This window comes from Lontra canadensis, unplaced genomic scaffold (genome assembly GCF_010015895.1).
Source record: "Lontra canadensis isolate GAN:19392208 unplaced genomic scaffold, GSC_riverotter_1.0 scaffold3, whole genome shotgun sequence".
Classification (NCBI taxonomy): domain Eukaryota; kingdom Metazoa; phylum Chordata; class Mammalia; order Carnivora; family Mustelidae; genus Lontra; species Lontra canadensis.
The window spans coordinates 37452756-37474609 of record NW_022630997.1 but is presented as its reverse complement, the minus strand read 5'-3'; the positions used below and the strand labels follow the sequence as shown (position 1 = coordinate 37474609).

At 56.5% G+C, this 21854-nt stretch overlaps 1 protein-coding gene across 5 annotated transcripts in view; it reads left to right on the top strand.

Annotated features, from left to right (window-relative positions):
* ZMIZ1 (zinc finger MIZ-type containing 1) overlaps positions 1 to 21854 on the top strand; it is a 229402-nt gene that overhangs the window by 17653 nt on the left and 189895 nt on the right. The window lies entirely within an intron of this gene.

Here is a 21854-nt window from a genome sequence, read left to right as displayed (position 1 = left end):
GTATGTGTATGTATATGTGCATGTGTGTGTGTGTGTGTATTTGCATTCTAGCCTTAGAAGTGACTTGCACACTTTGCTTGAGAAGAATTGATTAATCTCAGCCCTGGAGTCACAGCTGGCCTGTGTACATGGTCTGAACCCTGGACCCTTCTTTTGCTCTCCCTGTCTCCAGTTAGAGCCAGAGGGGTGGTTCAGCTGATCCAGGCTCCCAGGGGTATCTCCTAGCCCTGATGGTCTTACTCAGAGCTGCCAGGGTCTGAGGCCACCTGGGTGTCAACTGTGCCCACACCACTGCCCTAGTCAGCTCGGCTTCCTGGGAGAAATGGCTCAGCAGCAACAGGCTGGCCAGGCCGCAGCACCTCTTGGGCAAGACTCCCTGGGCAGGGCCAGGGGCTGGAACCTCACATGCACAGCCCACGCACCAGGCAAGTCTGCGGGCAAATGGGCTCCAGCTTACCCTGGTGCTGGGGCAGGTGGGAGGGACACACTTCTGTTGGGTAAACACGGGTGTTCAGGCCTGCCTAGACTCATCCCTGTGCCATATCGGTTAGAGGCACGGGACAGCATTTGGCAGAGCTGGGAGTTGCCAGTCCGGCCAAGGGTGACAGAGAAGGACACTTGGGAGTCTTCATAGACCTTTCCTGGGACTCGGCCCTTCTGGGCTTTGTCAGAAGCAGAGCCGAGGTGGTAAGGGGGAAGTATGGGGAGTCTTCAGGCAGGCCTGACTGCTGACCCTCCCAGTACTGAGTCTTTTCTCCACCTCCCCACAGGCAGATCCCTGGGACCTGGGGAGGGTGGGCTGCAGGGTGGTGAATTTGCTAAGCTAGGACTGAAATCAGAGCTTCTAGGTAGATGTACCCCCGCAGATGCATTTCATTCCACACTTACCTGAGGCGAAGCTCATGTCCTTGGGAAACCCCACATGCATCAGGCATGGCTCTTTGGAGTCTTGAAATTGCCACGACAGTCCTCTGAGGTGGCTGATGTTATCCCCATTTTAACCAGGAGGACTCTGGAGCTCAGAGGAGTCAAGTTGCGTTAGGCCCTGCAGCTACTAAGGAATCTGCTCTCTCCCTACAATTGGCCCCTTTTCAATTTTCCTTTTTAAATCCATGCCTCTTGGTACAGATGAGTAACCCTATGGGCATGGTTGCCAGCCTCTGCCTCAGACTGGAGAGCCTGGCAGGTGCCTGGGCCGGTGCCTCACAGGGGAGGTGGACGGGTGGCCATAAAACCCTGAGAAGCTGGCAGAGTTCATGGCCACCAAGGAGAGCACCTCTGTTGTCCATGGCTGGAACCTCAACACATTGGATCATTCTCCCCCCACGTAGCTGGAGCCAAATCCTGCTTCACTGGAGGCAAATGTGACCTTGGTACTTATGTAAACACAGATCCAGGACCGCACCATTGACAGAGAAAGCAAGATGCCCTCCCCTCCCACTGCCACCCCATGAACCCAGCACCATGGGCAGGAGCATTGCCTGCTTTCCTTTCTCGGAGACGAACTTGGCTGAGGCTATTTTTTGTCTTCTCTGATTTCCTCTTGGCTAGTTTTCGCCCAGTGCTGTTAGAGTCCCTGCCTCCTTCTAAGGGAAGCAGCGGACCCCTCTTCCTGGGCCCCGAAACCTCATGCGATGTTGAATCAGACAGAAGTCAGGTGGACATGGGAGGGACTGGGTCCTCTGGGGCCTTGCGGGGGGCAACTGCATGCCCCCTGAAGGGGAGCCCCTGCAGGGCATGTTGGCTAGCATGTCTCCATCCGGAAATGAGGATAAACCCCTGGCTTTGGAGGGCTGCCAGAGTTACCTCTGCAGGCTACACCTGGAACAGGGAGCCAACCAGCCTTTTTCAGGACAGAGGCCAGACCTGCCCCCTCCTTTGTCCCTCTCCCACCTTCCTTGTCCCAAGGCCACCTGCTCCCTTTGTACCCGTACACACGTGTCCACGTGTGCGCACAAGAGCTCCTGGTTTGGGGAAGGGAGGGACAGCTTGCAGAGAGACAGGGTGAGCCCGAGTGTAATTTTATTTCTGTGGTTCTCTTTTCAAGCTGTCACGGTGAATCTATTTTACTTGTCACTTTGTAAATCATTATGCAGGATTAAGCCTTTTACCAGCTTTTAAGGCGCCTGCAGCCATCAACAACCTACCTCTTCCCCACCGTGCCTTCCGAATGTCCCTCACTGCTCATGTCCCTCACTGCTCTGGGCTCTGGACCGACAGTGGCTCCTTTAAGCGTGCTCCTGGAATGAACGTGGGAGCCTAGGGGATTGCATGCCTGTCTTCGAGTTTAGCTGGCCCATTTTCCTGATGGGAAAACAAACTCGGGAGGGGCAGGTTGCTGGGGGAGGAAAGGGTCTGATGGTCACAGTCAGGCAGGGCACCGCAGCAGGAGAATTTGTCCTCATTGCCCCAGGGGGCAGGGCTGCCTCCTCTCCTCAGTAGTAAGACTGCTTAGGACCCACAGGGAGCTCCAGCTTTGAAGACTTTGAAGGGCGGCAGGGACAGGGTGGGCTGCCCACATGTGCTTGGAGCCCGAGGAGGACCCCCTGTCTGCTCTCGGGGTTCCGGGGCCAGGCACACAGGCTGGGGTGACGGGGAGCTGGAGACATAGAGGCCCCCGCACTGGCATGCAGGATCCCATTTACTGATTTCTCTAGAATGCCTTGCCCTCCTCAGCAGGCTCCAGGATGCCAGAACAATGAAAGCATTCTCTGAAACGTTGGGAGTCGCAGGCAGTGGCCAAGGCCCACTAGGCCAGGCACCCGCAGTGAGCAGTGCTGCATTTCCCATCGCCAGCCCATCTGGAGAGGCCTGCAGAGCAAAACAGGAAGCAAAAAGGCACCCCCTTGCAAGGTTGATACACATTTGGGAGCTGAGGCTTGTGGGGTACCTACTGTGAGAGGGATAGGGATGTATGTGGGGCCAGGCGACGCAAGAGCCCTGCCAGATGGGGCTCAGGCCTGTTGCTCACTGCCTTTTCCATCAGGATAGATGAGCCTTCCCTCCAGGCCACGGGATTCCTTCTTGTCGCTTGGGGCCTAGGGCTTCCCCCCGCCTGTCCGCTGGTAGAAGCCCCAGCCTGGGAGGCCAACATTCACCCAACCTGCTTCCTTCATGCCCCACCCAAACCTCCTTTGTCTTGAAACTTGACAGATTCATCACTGGCTTGGAATTTCAGGCTAGCAGGAGAGCTGCTGGAGCAGCCCATTAGGGCAGGGCCCTTGCTTGGCCTGGCGAGGACTCCTGATGGAGAACAGGAACCCTCTTACAGCCTCCAGATGCTGGGTCATCCCCCCCTCACTCCCCGCCATATGCTGGGTGGCAACTGCCTGCTTAATTTCCTGTCTTTAGATGAGCTCCTTCTAGAAGGCCAGACCCAGTCCGTTATAGCCCCTGGCACTGGGTAGGGGGGGCATGGGGCACAGGCTAAGGCAATAGTTCTTAAAAGGATGGCCCAACAAAAATCCCGAGAGCCTCACTTTAAGGAGTTTCACAGTCTAACAGGAACAGGAACGATACATCCTGAAGTACTAGAGAGATCGACTAAGAAGTTCCATGGAGAACTTGGAACAAGTGAGAGATGAGAATGGTTTAGAGTGGTCAGGGAGGGCCTCCTGGAAGAGGAGACATTTAAGGGTGACTGTTGAAGCTAGAGAGACTTTAGCCAGAACAAAGCAGGAAGGGGGGCGGAGGAAAGACACTTCCGGGAGGCAGAAAGGTGTGACCAAATGAAGGGAGGTATACACGCCAGGGGTCTGGGGGAGCTCAGCCAGTGCCCCTTATCTTCAGAGGAGTAACTGAGGCCAAGTCTCCAGGGATGGCTGGGACCCCAGAGAGAAGGCTGGGTGAGGAGGGGACATTTATCCTAGAGGCAGGTGGCAGGGAGGCTTGAGCAGGGAAGGGGAGGGACCAGAGCAGTGTTTTGGGAGATGAGTCAGAAGGCAGGGAGCTGCCCAGCTTGGAGGGAAAGGCGGAAGCCTTGCTGGTGTCACAGGTGAGTGAAGTCCCTCAGGGGCACTTCAGGACCAACCGACCTGTGCCTGGCGGGAGGTTGTGAAGGTGGGCGGAGGGGCTGGCTACTCCTCCAGAGGGGCTCCTGCAGTGCTGAGGAGGAGGTAGAAAAAGCAGGGGCTTCTGAAGGCCCAGCAACAGTTTGGCCTGACACCACCCTTACTACGTGACATGGTCCTCAGCCTGTTCTCAACCTGCCAAGTGGGGAGATGTAACAACCTCTTCCCCTGCCTTGCTGCCTGGCTGCTGTGAAGAGGAAAAGAGGCACAGTTAGGGGAAGGCTTTCGTGCACCAACATCCTCGGTGGGGTTTCATCCCATTCTAGAAAATCCGTGGCCGCGTGACCCGGCCATTGCATGGCTGCTGGCCTCCCTCCATTCTCTGGCCTGGAGGCAGCTTGTGCGTCTAGGGTTTGTTCTCAACAAGCCGTGTGTCTTGGACCAGTCACTTCCCTCCTGCAGTCCTCAGCTTTGCCCTCTATGCCTGCGTCCGTCCGTCCTGGTAATCCCTGCCCCCCCACCCCGGGATGCTGAGAGTGGCAGTAAATGCGTGCCACAGTGCCTTGGGAGGTCCCTGCTCGGCGATCGAGGCTGGGGTGTCCTTCCATGGCCAGGGCCTGGCAAGCCTGGTTGTCACGACAGCACCATGACGCCTCCTCAGAAGCTTCAGAACTTCCACTAAAAGAGCCCGGTGCAGCGCCTCTTGGTCTCTGGAGACTTCTAGGTCTGTTTTGTATGTCCTTGCACTTCCCGCCAACACCCTGGAGGCCCTGTTAGGAGTCTAGCCCCAGCAAGCACTCCTAGAATCCCACTGTTCCCCAGCAAGCCTTATACAAGGCATGTGCCTTTAAGTGATGCTCACGGCTGTTCAGAAATCCCAACACCAGCTGGCAGAGGGGCAGTCAGGTAGCTTGCTTTTCTGTAAGATGGGTGAATTTTTTTTTTTTAGAACAGATTTTGTTTTTCTGATCATCAAAGCTGTTTGCCTATGATGCAGACATTTGAGGGACTGAGTAACCAGCCAGTAGGAGAAAGGCTTCTGGGGACTCAGTGTCCATAGGGGAAACTGAGGCCCAGAGCATAAAAGGGACCGTCCTGAAGCCACCCAGCAAGAGTGACTGGATGGCCAGTCCAGTAATAATATGACCATTATTTTCTTTTTTCTTGTTCTTCTTCTTTTTTTTTTTTTAAGATTTTATTTATTTGACAGAGAGAGACACAGTGAAAGAGGGAACACAAGCAGGGGGAGTGGGAGTGGGAGAGGAAGAAGCAGGCCTCCCGCCGAGCAGAGAGCCCGATGCGGGGCTCGATCCCAGGACCCTGGGATCATGCCGAGCCGAGGGCAGACGCCCAACAACCGAGCCACCCAGGTGCCCTGACCATTATTTTCTTATTCTTCACCACGACCACTGTGTTCCAGAGACTTACTAGGGTCTCAGCACTGCGCCGGGTGGTGTCCGCGTTTTATCTCATTCAATCTGCCAAAGAACCTTATGAGGGAGGGGCTATTTTTATCCCCATTTAACACACATGCACCGTTGGAGTGGTGTTCAGAGAGATTAAGGCCACTAGAATGTGTCAGAGGCACAAGTCTCAGAGTCTAGAACCTTCCTTCCCACTGCCCTCGCTGACCCCTTCACATGCCCGGGATGCCTCTTCAGGGCCCATCCCCAGGTCCGTCCCCACAAAGCAGCACGATGCCATCTTCCTCTTTCTAAGAGGTGTGGGGTGCAGAGGACTTTCTGTATTGGGCAGATAAAAGAGCCCGTTTGGGATGATTTTTATCAGCTTAAGCAAGCTGTTTTGACTTACAGGAAGAAGCCAATTTGCATTTTGGGAAAGAGATGAGTGTAAAGGCCACGGCAAGCCCTGGGTGGATTTATAAATAAACAGTCGACCAGAGGCATTGTATGTCCCCGGCCGTATGATGCTAGGCTCCTGTTGACTCCACAGACCCGCTCGGTGTCACAGCTGCCCTTTGGACAGAAAGGGCCTGATGGAGTAAGAGCATGCAAGGGACTCGTCCTCTGGCCTGGTTCCCCGGGCACCGGGCATCGGAGGCTGTGGGTGCCTCCACTCTCCCCACAGCTCGGGGCCAGGTGTCAGGAGTCAGGATGGCGGGATGGCTGTGGATAGCGGGGTACAAACGCTCGCTCTGCCCCCAGCAGTGCTTCTCCTTTCTGGAGACTTCCATTCCTTGGCCTTGAAATGAGTAGGGCTTACTTCCCAGGTGATGTTGAGAATTATGTGAAGTAGTGTCGACTCCTTTCCGGTCGTCTATGCCCTCCTGCCATGGGATAACTGGGTGATTTGGGGCAAGTGCGCAGCCTCCCTCGACCTCGCTCTCCTCTTCGGAAGGCAATGAGGGGGATGCTGGTCAGCCTAGGACCTCGAGGGGGCTCGAGGGGGCTTCTCTGGCCCCACAGGGTCCAGGAACTCCCGGGCTGGCCAGACTCATAGCCCACAGCCTCCCTGTGCAGGACCTTTGGCTTCCCTGTCAGCGGTGGGGGCGATGGAGGTTGTGAAAAGGAGGTGTGGTAACGTATATGCTTAGTGCTTAGCATGGAGCCAGGCCTGTGGGAAACGCTAATAAATAAATTATATCGGGAATCCCTATTTCAGGAAAAAAATCTATTTTCAAATCAGAATACCCTCTGTTCGGTCCAATGCCTGATTTAATTCCAGATAATCTCATATACCAATAATAGCCATAATGTCAGTAGTTAGAAGACCACCCCTATCTTTTCGCCTTGTGAACTCCCAGAACTTTCCAGTGACCCTTGCTCAAGGCAGCCCTGCTCAGACAGACTGAACCAGCTGGGTGGTTCAGCCTCTCCGGCCTCCAGCTCGCAGCTCTGCCCAGATAAGGATCATCAGTCCTTATCTAACTGCTCTGAGGGCGGACCTGCCACTTCCCCGGCTTTCTGATCACGCCTGTCTGTTGCCCTGGGCCTGGAACGTACCTAATACATGCCACCGTGTGCACAAGGACGCTTGGCACCTGTTTGCCTAGGGACGTCCCCTGGATTCCTGTACCCCCACCGGGATGCCTGGTTATTCTGCGGTGCACAGCGGGTCTTTCCCTGGGAGTCCTGTCTTTGTTGTTCCAAGCCCTTAGGGGGATCCATATCTTGTGGCCACCTGGGTCCTCATACCTCAGTCCTCATGGCCAGCGGGCTGGCAGACTTGAGCACTAAAAGCACCCCAGGTGTACACTGTCCATGGCCACCGAGGGAGATGTCCACTCCTCTTGCGGAACATGATACCTCCTGAGGTCCCTGTGAGACTGGACAGGGATGGGGGGCACAGGTTTCCCACCACCATTTTGTAGGGAGACCACTGGGCAGACCTTGGTGCCATTAGTTACGTGCTCTGCTTATGCTGTGAGGCCGGTTCCTGGCCTGACCTCAAGCCCTCCGGTTCCCACTTGCCCTGCTGCCTCTGAGGGGTCCTGGAAGACGCTGAAGGGGAGGAGGGGCTGGATGAGGAGGGATAGGTGATGAGGGCTGATGCACAGATGTTTGCCCCAGGAGCTAGAAGGGAGGTGTTTCATAGGATCTCTGGCGTGGAGCTTAGGAGTGGGATGAGGAACATCAGCCCTCTAACAACCAGCCATCTTTTCGAGAACTTCTTGATTCAACATGCGGCCTTCAGGGACTGCTGGAATCTGGTTCCTCTGTCCCTGCCTACACTCAGCCTCAGATGCTCACTCCCCACATGGGTGAGGGGGCCTGCAGGGGGAAGCGCCCCACTGGGCTCCGGGGCTGTCACGGTGACCAGACAAGGTCCCTGTCTGCAGGGAGCCAAAGGAGGGAAACAGGCTAACCAACACCCCCTTTATAAATTATGGTAAGCACTGAGAAAGAAACAAGTGGGCTGCTGTGTGGAAAATGGGGAGGGGTGGGTGTGGGGGCCCTTGAGGCAGGAGGGCCTTTCTGAGAAGAGCCATGAGATGATGGGAAACGCAGGCAGGGGGAACATCCCATGCAGAGGCAGGCCTGAGACTGGAAGGTGCTTGTCATGTTCCAGAAACTTCACAAGGAGTCTCATGTGGCTGGGGCCAAGTGGCCTGAGACAAGGTGGGCCCCACCTACATTCCACCTTATCTTGGGTCTCCCACTGGCCTCCAGACCAGCCAGTGGAGCTGCCAGGTCTGCTGTGGGCCTAGGCCCAGGTATGGACACGGGGGTGGATCTGCTTGTGGGATCCACATGGGGTCAGCTCCCTGCCCCAGGCAAGGAGCACATGACAAGATGACTTTGATGGTTATTTCTGCCTCCCATCAGCCACCTCCATGTTTGCAGCAAGAATGGGAGGCCTGCTCTGAGCTCTTGCTCTGTCCCCTGGCTAGACTCTCCTTTGGGGATACCACGCTTGCCACTCTTTGCCACCTGGCATTTCAGTGACCCTCCTGCTGTCGAGGAGGGTGGAGGACCGTCACCAAGGGTCTTGGAACAAGCTCAGGTTCTCCACCCGAGTTGGCCCTGGCCCCGAGACCTTTATTTACTTTGGTCTTTTCTTAAAACCGGTAGCAAAGCTGCCTGAAATGAAATGTGAAGAACTCAAGATAATAATAAAATCAATTGGACTGTTTCCCCAGTAATTCTAGAGACTGATGCATCATTAATGTTGGTAATACAGTGCCTGTCAGATCACAAACTTCTCAATAAATGTGCAGCTGGCAAGCTCTGATAGAAATTGGAGGCAAGCAGAGAATGAGATTTGGGGCCTTTGATATATGGGGTGTCAGCGGTGCGGTGAAGTTTTTATCAATTTCTGTCACTTTGGGCTTTTGTGTTCACTACCTATGTGGTCTTCAAGGCACCTCTCGTGGGCTGCCTGGATGCTAACTGCCCCCCCATAGTAGGAGGAAGAAGAGCTCCTGGAGGGGCCTCATGACCCAAGAGCTTCTCAGGCATCGTGAGTCCATGAGATGGGCACAGTCAGAGGCTTTTGGACCTGACCCCATATGTCACTCAGCCGCCCCATGAGCATTTATTGGGATCCCGCCGCCTCCAGAACACCACTGGGTCCTACCTTCGGGAGCTCCAGGAGCTTCGTGGGAAGCCTTGGGCTTGGCAAGGGAGAATGGGCGAGTGGTCATTTCGATTTAAGGGTCATGGTCAGAGGGAAAGTGGAAGGAGTGAGTGTCTGAGATGGTGTGGTAGGTCAGGGAGGAGTGCCTGTCCCATAGGGAGCACACGGGGGACCAGAAGCACTGTGGAGTTGATGGGGAGCAAGGAGTTGGACAAGGTGAGGCACCCAGGGTCGGGGAGAGAAGGTAAGAGCACCTCAGAATCAGACTCTCGTGGTGCTTAGTGCGTGTGCCCCCGGAGCCAGAGCGCTGGTGCTGAACCCTGGCTCCCCCGCTTCCAGCTGGGCCACCTCAGGAAAGTAACTCGACCACTCTGTGACTCAGTCTCTTCATCTGTAAAATAGGGGTATAGCGGCAGACACCTGCTTCGGCAGGGTCCTTTGGGCATCAGTGAATCAATTTACAGTCCAGGGTTCAGAGCAGGCCTGGGTGCGCCGGGAGACCTTGACCAGTACTGGCATCACTTCTGCACAGCTCTCTGAGTTCATTCCGGGGACCTGACAGCCAGACATGTGAGCTTTGGGGAGGTGAGGTAGGACATTCACACGGAGCCGGGATGGGAGCCCAGCTGCCATGGAGGCTGGCACAGGAGGTTGGTCACAGGGGGTCAGGTGCCAGAGGGAGGAGGTGCCATGGGGTAGGGCCAGGACCTGTCCGAGGACTGGACCTGTGAGGTCACCATCATGGTTGGCGAGGTTAATCAGCAAGTGGGCAGTGGGTGGGTGCAGGCTTTTGTAGGCTTTTGTCACTTGTTGGTGCCTCCGGCAGGGAGTGGAGGCGTTCTGAGACTCAGGCTTGAGTGTGGAGCTTTGGAATTGGCTCCACCTGGCAGGTGAGCCAAATGGGGACCATTCTGTTAGCGAACCCCAGCCAGGGGTTAGATGCTCCCCATTGCACCCTGCCGGTGAGCAGGCCCTGAAAGCCAGGAAGGCCTGCAGCCTCCTTGACACCCACCCCAGAGCTGTAGCCTTGGAACCCAGAGCCTAGACGGCTCCCTGGTGGTGGGAAGAACTTGAGTGAGGGGTGGGGGCAGGTCATTCCGATGCAGTCATGACTGCCTCTGACCTGCTGGGACCTAAGCGCAGGGCCTGGGAGTTGGGTGTACCAGAGCTGGGAAGCCTGTGCTCCTGGCAGTGCCCTGAGCACAGGAGCCCTGACCCTACTGGACAGGGGTCCCTCCCCAGTCTGCCTATAATGGGTCCCTCCCTTTCCTGGCTTTGCAGAAACCTAGGATTTACTTACTGGTTTTGCATCTGTGTTCACTTTGAAAGGAAGGCCAGGTTGCAAGGCCCCCTGGGGCCTCAGGAAAGAGGAAGCAATCTTGTTAGTCTGGGGTGTGGAAAAGGCAGGGGGCCCTGCACTGCACCTCAAGCAAGGAGAGGTGGCATTGGGGCCCAGCTCCGTGCCAGGGAATCTGCACGTATTGGGGTCCCTGTGACCCATACAGGTCCTCCTGGTGCTGACACTGGTGCTTGTTCTGGGTTGGGGAAGATGGCTGGTCTGGCACTATGCAAGTGACTTGCCTGGGAAGAATCTCTCTCCATACACCCCTCCCCCTACCCGCCCACCCGCTGGCTGGGCTTGGAGGAAGTGTCCCCTTCCGCCCAGAGAGAGCTCAGGCCCCGGTGGGAGTGGGGGCTGGGTGAGGAGCTGAGAGGCTGCAAGGTACAGTAGGTGCAGGTGCATTTGGAGGACGGGGGTGCTCTCTTCACTACCTAGAGGGCCGGGCCCAGAGGCCTGGGAGCACGAGTCCCACCACTGCTGCAGACATGACCTAAACCAATCCTCAGACCTCTCTGAACACCACTTTGCTTATCCCCAAAATAGGAGTCATTGATTGGGGATAGGTGGGCCATGCACTATGATGCTCGAAACAGGTCTGCTGAGTTTCAACCCCGTACCAGGCTCTGGGTGACAGGAGCTCAGAGCCTCACTGTAGAATAGGACGGGCCAGCATTCCTACAACAGTGGGATCTAGTGGCTATGATCCTAGCCGAGCTGAGTGGAGCAGCTTAGGTCAGACTGCTGGGAAAGGGTATTCAGGGAGGGCTTTCCACAGGAGGTGACCTTTGAGCTGCACCCCAAAAGATGAGTCAGGCAGTGCTCAGCAGAAAAGGCCTGGTGGGGTTATCAGGCCTGGGTGGGTGGGAGCCAAGGAGCTCCATGGGGGACCCGATCACATCCTTGGAGGGCCTTAAATGCCATCAAAGCCTTAAGGTTTATTATCCTCGAGACAGGGTCATCAAGAAAGGATTTGGAGGGGAGGAGTGACCTAGCCAGATCTGATTTATAGAACAATCACTGTGGTGGCAGCTTGGAAGATGTTGTCACAGGAACTTTGAGAGTCCCACTACCATCCAGGATGGAAGGCACACGCCCAGCGCTGGCAGGGACCTGGCCACGGGAGCAGGGGTGCAGCGCTGCTGCACAGAGCAGGTGTGGGCACTGGGTGCTGTGGTATCTGAGGGGTGTCCTTGGCTTATGCACACAGAATCCGTGGGTGTTCGTGCCATGGTGCAGACGCCGGCCACACCCCAGCATATGGGGGTGGGTACATGTTGGAGGCTGCTGGACTGCTGTGGGTCTGATGAGCAGCACAGGCACTGGGCCTCCGAGAGGTCCCGAGACCACAGGAGCCTCTGAAGGCCAAGGATAGAGCTGATCGCAGATTGAAGACTCTCGAAGGAATACGTGGTGGTGCCATGGGGGTGGACTTGGCTGGAGAGAGGAGACAGGACGGAGCTCTGACCTCGAGAGTTAACTCAGCAAACGGTTACAGAGTGCCCTTCCTGTGCCAGCTTTGTGGGTGACAGGGGCAAGGTCCTTGCCCTGCAGGAACTCCTGACTATCTAACAGAGGGGGGCACGTGACACTGGCAGTATGCCGAGCTCACTCTGCTGGCGAAGGAGGCAACTAAGTCAGTGCTCTGGGATGACTGGAGGGTTCTCGGGCCGAGAAGCAGGGGAAGGGCATCAGAGGCAGCGGGACAGCCCCTGCTATGTCTCTGAAGACCAGAGGGATTCATCAAAGAGCTACAACCGTTCAAGTCAGGCCAGAAGGCATGGACTTTGTTCCCATCTAGGGGCAAAACTCAGCCCGTCAGAGAAGAAGGGCCAGGGGCTGCCAGATCCCAAGAGGCCTCAGGTCCTCAGCCTTGTGGGTGTTTGGGGGTATAGTGGAGGACAGTGCTTGCGGGTCACTGCCTGCCCAAGGAGGGTGAACGAGCAGCGTGCCGGTCCTCCGACAGCCTGCGTGTTTCTTCTTGGCGTGGCCACATTCATACGAACTGTGAGGTCAGAGAAGAGCCTGTTTGTCCAGAGGGAGAGGCTGCCTCGAGGCAGGCACCTGGCACCTCCCCACTCCGGTGTTAAAGTCCATCTGGGTGAACCAGGGCAGGAAGGGAGGGAGGAGGGGAATAGGTGATGACCGTTCTGGCGAGTGTAGCTGGTCATCCTTCACGAAGACAGCCATGGGGCCCCAGGGGCCAGTCCTGATTTCCACTGCCCCCCTGCCACCAGCACACCCACAAAGGAGGCACCGCCATGCCCCATGCTCTGGCAAGGAGATGCGGGGAGCAAGGTGTCAGTTACCGCACAGAGCAGTGACTGAGGACCAGAGAGGGGAAGTGGCCAGCTCCAGCTCACACAGCAAGGTGGACCCACCAGTTCCCAGCTCTTGTGGCACCAAGGCCCCCAAAGCTTTGCAGTAAACTGGCCAGGCCCCCACAAAGCTCAGGTTCTGTCCACCTTCTCTGTACCCCTGGCTTTAGCTATGTCCCTAACGCCCAGGCGGAGGAGCGTTAAGCTCCCTCCTGACGGGCTGTCAGCTCCTGCCGCTTTCCTTATCTCCCTCTTCCTAAAACAACCCGAGGAAGCAAACCCAGAAATTCCCGTTCCTCACCTGCGTCAGTCCAGGTACCTCCCAGCCCAAGTGGACTATGTGTCGCAGGTAATGCGAACACAGCGAGGTCCTGAACCCCTCCTGACAGGGAGGCAGAAATCCCAGCTCTGGGAGTGTGTAAACATAGTTATTTTTAGCCCTCAGAGGGCTGTGGGCACAGCAGCATGACCCGCATTTGGCTCAGCCCCCTCCTCCTGCCCCACCAGGGAGAAGAGGGCTCCTTTCTCCCCTCTCCCCACCGTCAGCCTCGGGGCTGGGCCAGTGGATTCCAGGACCCACTAAGAGAAGGAGCAGGGTGGGGGATCTCAGCGAGGCTGCCCACGGCCAGGAGCTGAGGCCAAGCCTAGCTCACAAGGGGCAGGATGTGGTTTGTAGAGAGGCGACATTTCAAGTTGCAAGAGAAATATTGGAGCCACACAATTTCATGCTTTTTCCATGGGCTCTTATTCTCTAATCTTTGTTGCCGTCCTCGGTCTGGGCATCAGGAGGCCTGGTCCCGAGGGAACATGCTGCCACTTCTACCACTGGGTGCTCGTGGGTGCATGGGACACCTCTTGGTATCGCATTGGTGCCCTCACCAGTGAAGTGAGGTCATTCCCAACCCAGCTGTGGGGCTGAGGGCTGAGCCGACGAGATCATGGGTGCTCACTCCACAAACACTCACTGAGATCGGGTTGGTGCCAGTGCTATTCTTGCTGCTAACTATAAAGCAGGGAGCCAGCCTGGCAAGGTACTGACCCTCCTGGGACAAACATCATCGGTGGGGTGTAGGGGGGAGACACAAGAGACAATTAACAAATAAGTACATCCTTCAGCAGCTGTCAGCTTGCAGTGCATACAGTACAGGAATAATGCAGAGTGATGTGTTGTGGAGTGACTGGCGTGGGCGAGGGGCATGTATTTCAGACAAGGGCTATCAGGAGCGCCCCCTGAGAAACTTCAATAAAACAGAACTCACCATGCTGGCGGGAGGAGGTGGTAAGCGGGAATAGCAAGTGCAAAGGCCCTGGGGCAGGAAGAACAGTAGGGCTGGAGAGCAGTAATGGTGCAGGACTAGGCAGTGCACTTGGTGAGATGGGGCCAGAAGCACAGGGTGTGTGGGTCATGGGGATGCCTTGGGGAGAGCTATACACAGGAAAAGGTTTGCTGTGTGCCTGCAAGGAGGAGCAGGACGGAAGGGAGAGTGGGAAGCCAGTGAAGGGCTGTTGCCCTTATCCAGGTAAAGGAGCTGGCGAGAGAAAGACAGGTTAGAAACCGGGGAGGATGGACGGTGCAAGTGGCAGATAGATGGCTTGGCTGAGAGGGAGCCCCAGAATGAAGTCTGGCTCCTTGACTTCTGCATTTGATGCCTGGACTGTTGGGGGGTACTGGAGAGGGCAGTTGATCCAGAAGGGACCAGCAGAGGGTGGAGGAGGAACAGGATCTGGGGAACAGGCTAGTGTGCATTTGCTGTACCTGTCAATGTTCAAGTCCAGAGGGTTTCTCAGGGAACAGCTGCCTGGGGAGTGCCAGGCCCCAGTCTGGCACGGCTCTCCTCCCGGGGGCTCTCTGCCAGCCTCCAGCCAGGCTGTGTGGGCGGTTGATCTCTCCAGGCCTGGCCTGGGGTTTTGTCCCAGTGCATGATGGACGAGGGCCTTCCGGTTCCCCGACTTGGAAGCAGGCGTGGGTGGGGGTGGGCAGTGCCTGCATCCTTGGGGCACAGGATTTGAAGGCTCTGCCCAAAAGGCTGGGCTACATGGACCAGAAGGTGCCCTGCCGGGGGTGATTGGAGCACCATTTGCCGTCAGCTGGACCCAAGGCCTGGGTGTTCCCTACCAAGCCTTCTCAGCTGGACTGATTTATTGTGAAGGAGCCTGTGAGTCCCCCTGTGTCTGAGCTAGGATGCCAAGGACAGAGGGAGTTACCAGCACATTTGGGACTTTTCTTCAAGTAAGCTGTACACCCAGCGTGGGGCTTAAACTCACAACCCTGAGCCAGCCAGGCACTCCAACACATGGGATTTTTAACAGCAAACCTAATTTGCCTTCATTTTGTCATCAGCTAGCTTTGTGACCCTGAATATGTCCCCTCCCCTCTCTGAGCCTTGGAATTCTCACCTGACACTAGGATGGAGCGAAAGATCCTCAGGGTCCCACAGCTTGGGATGCTGCATCTTGGTTACAGAAGATCGGTATTGAGGGTCACGATGTGGGTAAAGACGGGGCTGTGGAGGTGCCTTGCAGGGCCCTGGGGTGTCGATGGGTATGGCATAGAAACCACCTGAAGGATGGTCACAGGAGATCAGTCGGAAATGGCAGGCTGCCTGGAGAAGGTCAAAAGGACCAGCTTACCATACAAGCAGTTGTGTCCTCGGGAAAATCACTAGGATTTTTGAAGCCTCAGTGTTGCCATCTGCCAAATGGGGTTGTAAATGTCACTGATGTCAGAGGGGTGAGTAACTGCGGAGGTAATGTGAGGAGAGTGACGTCAGGAGCTCAGCTTGTAGCTCATGAAATGTCTGGTCTCTGGAGGTTGCCTCCTCCCTGTCCCTCTTCAGCTGACAGCAGGAATCATGAATTTCACGGGAGGGGCTCTTCTGCTGTGGGGCTTCCTCTGAGAGCCACAATCCTGGGCCTGGGCGTCCTGCCAAACCTAACTCAGGAGGCAGTGAACCTCGCAGTGGCCTTGGGGACTGGCCTACTGGCCTTGGCTTTCTGAGCATCAGCGTAGGTATCGCTAGGAGAGACGCTTTGGGGCTCCAGCCAGAGGCGGTAATGAGCCCTGAACTCAGGCCAGTTGCGTTTTGTGAAGGGACGAGCTTTGATCTCCTATCAGCATCGATGTGGCTGCTCTCGTGTGTGTGTGTGTGTGTGTGCGTGCACGCGTGCACGCGTGCGCGTGTGTGCGTGTGTGCGTGTGTGTGTGTGTGTTGACTGCTCTGGGTTTTGGAGCTGTGGTGGAAAGTGCGGAAAATAGCAGATGCTGTATCCATTTGCCTCCAAACTGTCTTGAAACGCTATAAATATTTTCTAAAAAGACTAGCTTCCCAAGCCCGATGTGTTAGTTATCTCCTCCCCGAGAAACTGATTCCCGAAAATTAAGACAAATAACCTCTTAAATCACAGTTGTTAACCTCAGGTGTAAAAACCGTTACCACGCCAGCCGCGGGTCAGAGTGACTCCCTTTGCCTAAGTGACTCCAAGTGGCATCCAGAGGGTTGTGGCCGCAAAAGGGGAGGAGCCTTGAGCTCAGTCAGGGGGCCTGAGTCCAAGCCTGGCTTGGCCACTCACTGCTGTGTGACCTCAGCCCCACAGGCTCACCTCTCTGAGCCTCTGGTTTCCTCATCGGGGTGACAGACACCTGCCACCTGCCTCCTCTCAGAGCTGGCAAGTGTCGCTGCTCTGTGTTTGTGCTCCGCAAAGGCACCCAAAGGTGACTGTTGGGGGTTCTTCGTGCAAACCACTCTGCCCCCCGCCCCACCCTGCCCCCTCCAGTCACCTGGCTGTTTCAAGGACAGCCTCCAGGGCCTGGGATGCTTTTCAACAGAGAGAGGCAGGGGCCTTGGAGCCTCCAGCAGGCAGGCAGCACAGTAATGCCAGGGCCCACTCTCCTTGCGTTGACTCTTACGTTCAACTTCTATTCGTGGCGAGGGAGGCTGATTGTGTATTTAAGGTAGTCCTGTAAAGTTTAAAAAAAATAAGTAAATGTAGTTAAGCAAAAACTGTGAGTTGATTTTGAGAACAGTATTGAGGTACGCCTGGGTGGCTCCATTGGTTAAGCATCTGCCTTCAGCTCAGGTCATGATCCTGGGGTCCTGGGATCGAGTCTCATGTCAGGCTCCTTGCTCAGCAGGGAGCCTGCTTCTCCCTCTGCCTGCCACTCCCCCTGCTTGTGCTCTCTCTGACAAATGCATAAATAAAATCTTAAGGAAATAAAAAGGAACACTATTAAACAAATGGCAGTCTAGATGGCAGGAGGAATTGACAAAAACCAGGTAGGCGGCTGGGACACATGGGGCTTTTCATGTCCTTGTCTTCATAGCCTCTTGTTGACCTCCTTTGCCTTCTCTCTCTTCGTAGAGGAGTGGACAGGGACAGGCGATGAGAAGGACACTCAGGCAAACTGTTTTCTGCCCACTCGACACTCATAGGTGACCTCTATGCTTCATCGCAGAGGGGCTAAAGGGGCCCCTCTCCCAGGGTGCAGGCCTTCCTGGCAGAGGGTAGCAGAGACCCCACCAGCAGGCGTGTCAAATGCCACCTGGGAGGGACAGCCTGGAGTGCTGTTTCAAGAAGCAATTCTAAGGTCACATCTGTCTCTGAAGGAGAGTGTGGGGATCAATAAATCATGGCTGCTGTGGTGTGGGAAGGGAGCTTAGTGACATGCCTGCCCTCCTGTCACTCAGGAGCCCCTCTAGACCCGTGGCCGGACGCTGTCCATTCCACATCGCCATCACCAGGCGTGGTGGTTAGCCAGCGGTGGAGCCAGAAGCTCACGCTGGGACACAGCAGGTGCTCTGTGGGTAGCCAGCAGGCAGGGGTGTCCCCCCATCACACTGCAGGCCAGGAGGGTCCGTACCCAGCCCTGCGTTCATGAAGCCCACATGCTGATCGGTACATGCTATGGCTGGCCTCGGGCTGCGTATGGGGTAGGCACCCAGGAAGTATGTTGACAGACCCTAGAACAGTCAGTGTGCTACCAGAGCTTCAGACCCATTATCTGTTGTTCTTGGGGTCCCTAGCAGAGCAGGCATGCGGGCTTCGGGCTTGGAAATCCTGGCTGCCGTGTGTACACACGTCATGATCAGGCTCTGTTGTCTTCTGGTTGCTCTCTCTACCACTGCCTTCGTATCTGGTCAGTAGGTGAGGCAGCCCCATATGTCCACATTTTACAGATGAGGACATTGAGGCCTAGAGTTGGCAAATGACTCGCTTGAGGCTACACAGCTAATTAATGCAGAGACCTGGCCTGATTCACCATGGCACTCATCTCTGGCCATTTCACCTTCCACTCACAAAGAAAGCTCAAAAGACTTTATGCATCCTGATGTTTAAACTAACTTCCTTCCTTCCTTCCTTCCTTCCTCCCTTTTTTTTTCCTTTACTCCTTCCTTTGTTCATTTGGAATCTTTGTAGCCTAGTGGCTCGGAGCTCTGGAGCCAAATATTTAGCCTACTTTGCATTTCAACCACTTCTTGGCCATGTGACCTTTGGCAAGTCCCTCAACCTTTCTGTACCTCAGTTCCCTCATCTATAAAATGGGCATAAATACAACATAGGGTGGTTGTGACCAATAACAGGTTAACAGTGCCTGGCTCAGGGTGAGGGTTCTCAAGGGCCAGCTGGTGAGTGCAGGGCAGGGCTCCCTCTCCCAGGCCATGTCTTGATCATGGGCACTGAAGAATTGTAGAGGTGGGCCGTCAGGAGCATCTCGTGGTCGCGTAAATGTGAGGTGAAAGGCAGATAGGTACACCGAGAAAGCATTTTGGGTGGACGGGCAAGGTCCAGGATGCACTGGACTCCATGGGGTGGTGGGACTAGGGACAGTGTGCATCAGTCCCCATGCATGAGGGGCTGCTGAGAAAGGCTTGCCCATCAGAGGGAGGCTATCACTTGTGGATGGCAGGGAGAGCCTGCCAGGCAGGGGGACCTAGGTGTCCAGGGCACAGAGGCATGGAATGGGTGGCCCCTGGGTCTGGTCCTAGAGTGCTGGCTCAGTGCGGGGGGGGTGAGGGTGGTGGCTGGCCTGACCCTAGCAGATCACCATGTCCAGAAGTTCTTTGGACAAAGCATATCCCCATCCCTTACTCCCTTGCTTACTCCTGCAGTTGAGGCCTCTGGGCTCTACTCTACGGCGAGGCCTGGGGCATGTGGAAGAGAAGTGGAAAGAAGTGGTTTGTTCCAGTGGTAGGCAGAGAAAATCCTGCCCAAGAGCCTTGGCGTGGGGTAACTGCCTCTCCCTCCTCAGCTGATGAGCCAGCTCACGGCCCTTTGTCTGTCTGTCTGCCTGCCTGCCTGTGTCACCTCTCTGCATCTGTCTGTGCCCTGCAGTACAAACAGCCCCTCCCCAACACACGGCCAGCACGGGTGCGCTCGCACGCCTGGTACTGCCACCCCGGCCCACCCAGAGACCCATTTATTCTGCTGCAGGGGCGTGGGGCCGTTTTAATCATCCTTGCTCTGCCACGAGATACAGATGGTTGTATTATTAATAGTCATAATTAATCAGCCTCCACGGAGGATCTTTTCCCTGGGCGTCAGATCCTCAGGATGAGCAGCCCCACGAGGGCCCGTTCCAGTCTCTGCTTTATAGACAGGGAACATGAGGCCGGGAGGAGGAGGTGGCTCGTGGCAGGGCCAGGGACAGCAGCCTCGTCGGCGCTCCTGTCCAGCACACCTAGGTGACTGGGGGGAAGCCTTCAGGGCTGGGGATGGGAGAGCAGCCCTCAGCCTGGGGGGTGAAGTAAGGGGTCCCTGGCAGAGAGCAGAGGAAGAAAGCTAGAGCGGGAGCCAAGGCAGAGGGAGGCAGGGCCTCGTGGGCTAGCAGGAGAGAGGTCTGATGGGGGCGAAGGTGAGGAGCCGGCCTTGAGTGGAGGGGGAGCCAACGCCAGCCCCCACCGCCCCCGCCCCTGCACCCGGACGGTGGGCCTGGGCCTGCTGCTGGCTGCTTCCCCCGCTAAGCTCTGTGTCCCACGGACAGTGATTTAATGCTTGTGGCAGGCGGCTTCCTGATTTATGGGCTTGTTCTGGACAGGCCTGACTCCGTGAGCACAGCGGCAGTAAGGGGCTTCTCGCACAGTCCTGCGGATGGCCGCCTGCCCACCTGCTCCCCTCGCACACTCTCCTGTCTTCCTCAGAGTGACAGCATCCACACCCGCACGGTCACACGTGCACAGACACACGGTGACCAGCAGGGCTGGCCGAGACGCCCGGTCCTCACTGTTAGGCTTATCCTGAGACTCGGCCACGGTGAATGAATGCCGGGCACCGTGGCGCAGAGCCCTGGGCTCATGCTTGGGGCACTCCATTCCATGGGAGGAGTCTGGGAGGGGGGATACAGCACCGCTGAGTCTCGGCCTCTCCCCACTGCGTTCCCCAGCCCACGTGTACACTGTGCCAGGCCTTGGGGACAGCCCTGTGTCATGGGAGAAGCCCAGTCAGGAGTCAGGCAGATCAGGTCACACACTTGGGCTCTGCCACCAGTGCATGGCCGCAACCTCGGCCTATCCCGTCCTTGGCGTCCTCCTGTCCATAAAGCAGTTTCAACAGCAGCCACCTCGTGGGGTCAGCGCGAGGGTTCGAGGAGTAGAAGAGCTGCTGGCTAAGTCAGAGCCCTTCCCCATCAAGCTCCACTTTCCCAGTCTGTGACATGGTCGTAGTAACTCTTGCTGGCCCTCTCCTGGGGCTCTTTTGAGAGTCAGATGAGAAGAGGGCCCTGTGAAGGGCGGGGGTGCCCAGGGCACTGGTTCCAGCTCTGTGCATGCTGGGCGAAGGGCTCTAGGCATGTAGGGTGGGGCAGGTGCAGGGGCCTGGGCCTCTGTCCTGCTCCCCAGCTGCCACAGTGGGGCCCTGGGGCTTCGGCACGGACTTCCTCTTCCTTGGGATCTCTAGGCAGCGTGCGCTCCTCGTCTCTGAAGCGGGCATGGTGACAGCGTGTACTGTGGTGCGTGGGAGGACCCGTGAGACATGCATGTTAAGCTTGACACACAGCAACCCCTCGAGTTGCCAGTGTCCGTCAGTGTTGTCGCTGGCCTGAGAGCATACGGGTGGATGTGGGGTTCGGATGTACAGATGAAGGCCTAGCGAATGACCTACTGACATCACATTGCAATGGTTCCCATGTTTCCAGATGTTGCATCCGTCCGTCCCCACCCAAGAGTCCAGGCCCTTCTTCAGGGCAGCTTAGAGGAGGGGTGGCGGACTCACACCCTGGCCTGCACCGTGGCGCCCCATGGTCTGTGTGGACCTCGGCTGACTCCCAGGGGCCAGGTGCCCAGCCCCGCATGGCCACTTGGCTCCCCAGGAGGCCAGCACTCGCCTCTGTTCTTGCTTTGACTGCACGTCCACTGGCCTGAGGAGGCTGACTTCCTGCGAAGAAGGCTGGGAGGCGGTCCTGATGTCTCACCTGAGCTAGGTAGGGCCTGCAGACCCCACGGCCAGCCCACAAACTTTCTTCTGCTGGCTGCAGCCTGAGCCCATCACAGCCCCTATCATGCGTGGACTCCCGGGTCTGTGCCCTGCTCCCGTGTCAGCTTCTGGGGTCCAGAAGACATGCAGAGTCCCCATCCTGGCAAGGACTTTGCTGAAGAAACAAGCCCCTGACACCCAGCCCAGGGCTGCAGGGGCTCAGAGGTTATGTGGGCCAAGATGGGCCCAGAGAGGCAAGGAAGAGAGGAGGCAGGATGGGCTGCGGCCAGGCCTTGAAGGACAGGGATTTGTGCACTAGAAGGGATGGCCTTCCAGAAAGATCAAAGTGTGTGGGCAAAGATTTGGAGTCATTCCTAGGGAGAGGCATGCCCTCTCCCATAAGACATCTGGGCTTCTCTGGCCCAGATGGTCTCAGCTCTCAGTGACCAGTGGCTGTGGGATGCAGCAGATGGCCAGTGAGGGGCGGGGCCACCCCCGGGCTGGAGCCAAGCAAAGCCAAGTGGCCCACACAGGCCAGAGCCCAAGACTTTGGCACCAGCCACTCAGAGCTCTCGACTCAAGAGTTAATGATTCATTTGTGGCCAATTTCTGCTGGCCATTGCCTGGAAATTCCCAAGCCTGCCCCTTCCCTTGGCTCTGCGAGCTCTAAGAGTACAGTCTCATTTATACTTGGCTGAGAACATCTCACCCACTATCCAGGGAATGGCTTTTAAAATGAAAGCA